This window comes from Aegilops tauschii, chromosome 7 (genome assembly GCF_002575655.3).
Source record: "Aegilops tauschii subsp. strangulata cultivar AL8/78 chromosome 7, Aet v6.0, whole genome shotgun sequence".
Taxonomy (NCBI): Eukaryota; Viridiplantae; Streptophyta; class Magnoliopsida; order Poales; family Poaceae; genus Aegilops; species Aegilops tauschii.
This window is the reverse complement of record NC_053041.3, coordinates 501,121,128-501,127,446: the sequence shown is the minus strand read 5'-3', so window position 1 is coordinate 501,127,446 and position 6,319 is coordinate 501,121,128.

Below are 6,319 nucleotides of genomic sequence, written 5' to 3'. Positions count from 1 at the left end.
CAAGATATTCACTCTGGCTTCTTGAACCGTCTGTATACTAGCCGTGACTATGAAGCTAGTTTGGTAAACTTGATGAAGGAGCGATATGAGGTAACTACTGTTTTTCTCCTTTGTCCAATTGCAGTTTATCAACTCCTAGTTGCCCCCAAGTGACAGTTTATGATACCAAGCTAAACCGGGACTTTTTTTATAACTTAACTTTGCATATTTAGCCTCCAAGGACTGGATTACCTTGTTAAGATGAACCGGTTCCGTAAAATTTGCCATACTGCTCTTTCGCCGATATAGTCCCCAAGGGCCGGTTTAACTTTATGAAGATGAACCGGGACTGTAGAAGAATTCCCATATCAACAGTTTTTTGAGCAAACACACATTAGCCCCCAAGTTCCAAGTTTAATACTTGTATTGTGCTTGGGACTTGTAAAAATTTCTGAGTAAAAGCAAATATGCATTAGCCCCCAAGTACTAAGGGCATAACTTGTTATGTGCTTGGTACTTCAAATATGTACTGTCAACTCATTATGTATCTGTCTCTTTATAGGCTGAACTGAGCAAGAAGGAAAGCCAAACCGCTGACCTGCAAGAGAACATCAAGTCCCAACAGGCCGAAACTTCCAAAGCAAAAGATGAGCTGACAAGCGCCTTAGCCGCTATGGAAAAGCTAAAGGAAAGCTTTGCCAAGGAGCGGGCGGATTGGAACGCAGAGAAATCCGCTTTGCGGAAAAGAGCTCAAGATGCAGAAGCAGCTCTCAAACCGGTGGTAGACGAGCTGACTGGGGTAAAGCGGCAAGTACATGCAATGGCCGCTGCTGTGTTTGGTAAGCATCTTGTCCTTAATGTTGTCAACATATTTTCCCATGCGTTGCCGGTTTACTGATGTTTGCAATGATGCAGGAACTCGCATTAGTCATCTAGGCTCTGATGTTCAGAAGAAGCTGAAGGCTGCCTATATGCTGATAGAACAACTGTATACCGGCGCTCAACGAATTATCTGCACCGCTTCTCATAATAAGCCGCCCCCGACGTTAATCAAATATACCTTAGACAGGCTTTCTATGCTGCTTGCCCGGGTAGAAGAGCTGAAGAGGTCTGCTGCAAGGCCTGGCGCTTTGACCGCGCTAACCCGGGCAAAAGCATGGGTGCCTGATCTTGACACGACGGACGTGGCTAAAGGCTACCCAAGCTTGAAAGAAGACGGATCAGAATTTTGCACTGAAGATCTCCGCGCCATAAACCGGGAAGTACGTCCACTGGCTTGTCAACTTGCTGAAGAAGCTGATCTTTCACATTATCAGGCGAGTTATGATATCAATAACACGCGGGTTGCTGCACCAGCTCCTGAGGCTCAAAACTTGATCCCTCCAATCCGTAAGCACACTTATGCCCCTGATATTGAACCGTCCACCCTTATAAGCGACGAAGCTGTGTTCCAAGATTTAACTGGGATTGACTGGGCAACTGTTGACTTCCAGCCGCTGGGTAGGGATGAGGAAGATGAAATGGTGCAAGATGATCCGCAGCCGTCAGGTCAAGCTGATAAGCAATCATAATCCGGGGGCCGGTTTAGTTTTTCTTTTGCTGTAATGCTTATTGAGACAATTACTCCTTTGGGCACTAAAAACGCCTTGTAATCGGCGAGTTAAAACACTTGGTCTGTTATGCCTTCGTGCATATTTATCTGCAACTGATGCGTGTTAATCCGCCATGCTTAAGATATGATGTTCATAATCCATAGCTATTTATTCAAGATATTCCTGCAGATAAGAAGCTTAAAGCGCCCTGGCGGTTTACCACCGGGCGGGTCATGATACCCAACTATATATAGGACCAAGGTTGCAAAAGATAACCAAATATGGAAATATATGATACCTGTGATCTTTAGGCATAGTGTTGGCTGACCAACCTTGTAATGAGGGTAATAACCCTAATCCGGAGTAAAAGTATCTCCTGCTATATAATGCCGGTTTACAATAAAACCGTTCCGGGTTATGATAAACACCGGTTTATTCCATACTGGTGACTATGAGTCAAAACCAGACCGGGCTGATAGTCTCCGGATTATAACTTGATCATGTACTGACAACTTGTAGTTAACACCCTAACCGGGTTGATAAACACCGGTTTGAAAACATCACAAATCTTAGAAAAAGAAAAAGAAACTTAGCAAAAGGCAAATAAAACCGCTATAGTCGAGGCTTTTCACAGGCTGCCAGGCCCCAAATTTGATCAAGAGGTGTTGCTATGGTTCGGTTTTGACCAAGCCCCCAAGTGATGCTGTGGCATTACGCCGATCAAGAGGCGTTGCTATGGTTCGGGTTCGACCAAGCCCCCAAGTGATGCTGTGGCATTACGCCGATCAAGAAGCGTGGCTATGGTTCGGGTTCGACCAAGCCCCCAAGTGATGCTGTGGCATTACGCCGATCAAGAGGCGTGGCTATGGTTCGAATACGACCAAGCCCCCAATTGATGCTGTGGCATTACGCCGATCAAGAGGCGTGGCTGTGGTTTGGGTTCGACCAAGCCCCCAAGTGATCTAATATGAAGCTTTGAGAAGCCAAATCAAGGGGTAAACCGGACGCCGCTTTGCAAGCTCCATGTAACCACACATGATGTAAGAATAACAACAGATACCCCGCCTTAGCTGAGGTTCCGGTTTATTGTATTGATCATAATATATACATTGTCATAATATGTACATAAGTATATCCTATAGCTCAAGTATAGTAAGGCTGAAGATGAGCAATATTCCACGGCCGGTTGGTCTCCTCCTCCGATTTACGTGAGTCTTTGCGCTCTCAAACATCGATTAGGTAGTACGACCCGTTGTGTAGATTCTTGCTGACCACAAAGGGTCCTTCCCAAGGGGGGGGATAGCTTGTGCATATCCGTCTGATCCTAGATGAGCCGAAGCACCAAATTGCCTTCTTGAAAGGTTCTGGTTCTAACCCGGCGGCTGTGATAACGACGCAGATCTTGCTGATAAATCGCCGAACAGGCTGCTGCTATGTCACGTTCTTCATCTAACAGGTCAAGAGCTTCCTACCGTGCCTTCTCGTTGTCCGCTTCAACATATGCCGCTACACGAGGCGAGTCATGACGGATGTCACTAGGAGGAACTGCTTCCGCTCCATAAATCATGAAGAATGGTGTGTATCCTGTCGATCTGTTGGGCGTGGTATTGATGCTCCATAACACAGAAGGTAGCTCCTCAACCCAACTACCCAGCATCCGTTGCAAAGGAACCATAAGCCGGGGTTTGATGCCTCTCAAGATTTCTTGATTGGCCCTCTTCGCTTGACCATTGGACTGGGGGTGAGCCACTGATGACACGTCAAGCCGGATGTGCTCACGTTGACAGAACTCCTTCATGGCACCCTTCGACAGATTGGTACCATTGTCTGTTATAATGTGCTGTGGAAAGCCAAACCGGAAGATCACCTTTTTGATGAATTGAACCGCCGTGGCCGCGTCACACTTACTAACTGGCTCTGCCTCCACCCACTTCGTGAACTTATCAACCGCCACCAAAAGGTGGGTCTTTTTATCCTTGGACCTCTTGAAAGGCCCAACCATATCCAGCCCCCAAGTTGCAAACGGCCAGGTGATTGGAATCATCCTCAATTCTTGAGCCGGTACATGAGCGTGCCTTGAGAATTTCTGACAACCATCACATCTTTTGACCAAGTCCTCGGCATCAGCATGAGCTGTCAACCAATAGAAACCGTGACGAAACGCCTTGGCCACCAACGATTTTGAACCGGCGTGGTGACCACAATCCCCTTCGTGGATCTCACGCAAAATTTCACGGCCTTCCTCAGGAGACACACAGCATTGAAACGCCCCTGTCACACTGCAATGATGTAACTCTCCATTGATAACAGCCATGGACTTGGACCGCTGGGTTATCTGCCTGGCCAAAGTTTCATCTGCTTGTAACTCGCCCCGGTTTATATACGCCAAATATGGAACCGTCCAATCCGGGATAACATGAAGAGCCGCCACCAATTGGGCCTCCAGATCAGGAACAGCCAAATCCTCTTCACCAGGGAGCTTGACGGACGGATTATGCAAAACATCCAAGAAGACATTAGGTGGAACCGGTTTACGTTGGGAACCCAGGCGGCTTAAAGCGTCCGCCGCTTCATTCCTTCGCCGGTCCACATGATCAACCTGATAACCTTTAAAGTGACCTGCAACAGTATCCACCTCACGACGATATGCTGCCATGAGTGGGTCCTTGGAATCCCAAGTGTCGTACACTTGTTGAGCCACCAGATCCGAGTCACCGAAGCACTTAACTCCGCTTAAGTTCATCTCCTTAGCCATCCGAAGACCATGGAGTAAAGCCTCATATTCAGCTGCATTGTTAGTGCACGAGAACATTAAACGGAGAACATAACAAAACTTATCACCTCGTGGGGAAGTTAATACGACTCCAGCCGCCGAGCCCTCCAATTGCCTGGACCCATCAAAATGAATAGTCCAATAAGTATGATTCGGCTTCTCTTCTGGCGCTTGTAACTCTGTCCAATCATTGATGAAATCCACAAGTGCCTGAGATTTGATCGCCGTTCGGGGCATGTATTTCAACCCGTGAGGCCCGAGCTCAATAGCCCGACTACTGCTACTGCTGATTGCCCTGATGATTATAGCCACTTTGATTACCCTGATTACCTTGATTGTTATGTCCACCCTGATTTCCATGGAATCCTGAACCGGAATTTCCTCCACCATAACCCGGCCTGTGAGAGCCAGAGCCTGAACCGCCTCCTGATCCATGATACCGGAAAGAGTTAGAATTTTTGAACTCTTGCATGATGTAACAATCTTTCCAGAGGTGTGTGGATGGTTCCTCCTTCGTCCCATGATTTGGACAGGGCTGGTTCAACAGATACGACAAAAGGTCCGGATTGGGATTTGGCATTCCATTGCGCCGGGGCGGTTTACCCTTACACCGCTGGCCCTTGTCGTGTGTACTAGTGTTAGCCACAAAGTCCAAACCATGGTCCGCTTTACGCTTGCCGCCGTTTCCATGACCCGCCGGGTTGGGGTGCTGCCCCTTGGTGTTGCCGCTCTTCTTTCCCTTCCCTGTCTTATCATCATCAGACTCGGGATCCTTGGTACTATCAGAGTCGGCATACTTCACTAGTGCAGCCATGAGGGTTCCCATATCATTACAATGACGTTTGAGCCGTCCCAACTTCAACTTCAGGGGTTCAAACCGGCAATTGCCTTCCAATGTTAAAACTGCGGTGTCAGCGTTGATGCGGTCCGATGAGTGCAAAATCTCTGAAACCCGGCGCACCCAATGGGTTGTTGACTCTCCTTCCTCCTGGACACAGGCAGCTAAGTCCACAATTGACATGGGCTGCTTGCATGTATCCTTGAAATTCTGAATAAACCGGGCTCTCAACTCGGCCCATGACCTGATAGAATTAGCCAGTAAGCTCTTTAGCCAAGTGCGGGCCGTTCCTTCTAGCATCATGGTGAAGTACTTCGCACATGCCGCATCATCCACGTTTCGACCCATGTTTCAGGGGATAAATTGGTGGTGTAATTCGGCACCTTGAGCGGGCCCTTGAAATCTTTGGGCAGGCGCACATTGCGCAACGCTGGGACAAGACATGGTACTCCCAAGGAACTAGAGGTAACTCCTGGTTCCATCGATGTGGTTGGACGAACCGGGGTAAGCTAACGGGCTGCATGCTGCGCCGCTAACTCGGCCTCTCTGCGTGCCCGAGCCCGGTCCACCACCTCTTGAGCATCACCAGCACCACCCGCCGGGTTGTTGCCACGGGGCGGATCACGGTTCCGCGCATTGCTTGACACTGCCGGTTCATCCATACGTCTGCTGTAGCTCCGGCTTGGACGGGGAGTGGAATGAATCCGATCGCGACTGTACGAATAAGCCTCCTATTGAACCAAAGCTGTCTGAAGGAGCTCCTTAACCCGGCGCGTCTCGACCGCCGCCGGAGAATCGCCTTCGATCGGGATGGCCGCCAGCCGTGAAGCGGCAGTGACAATGTTGTCCATCAGGTTAGAGTAATGACCCGGCGGCGTGGGGACATGTGGTATTACAGCGTTGTTCTGACGAGGCGGATCCGTCGAACGTGGTTGAACCGGCGCCCCCGCTCCAGGTGCCTCCGCCCGGTTTACCACCGGCGGATTACTGGTTCCCGCTCCTGGGGTGTTAAAGAGATCTCTAGCGTCATAAACTGGCGGCAGGCGAGATCGGTGCCTCCTCTTCAGGACTTTGTTTGACGCACTCTGGTCCAGCATGATCCGGTAAGCTTGCGCATCCAAAGCGGCCCGCTCCGTG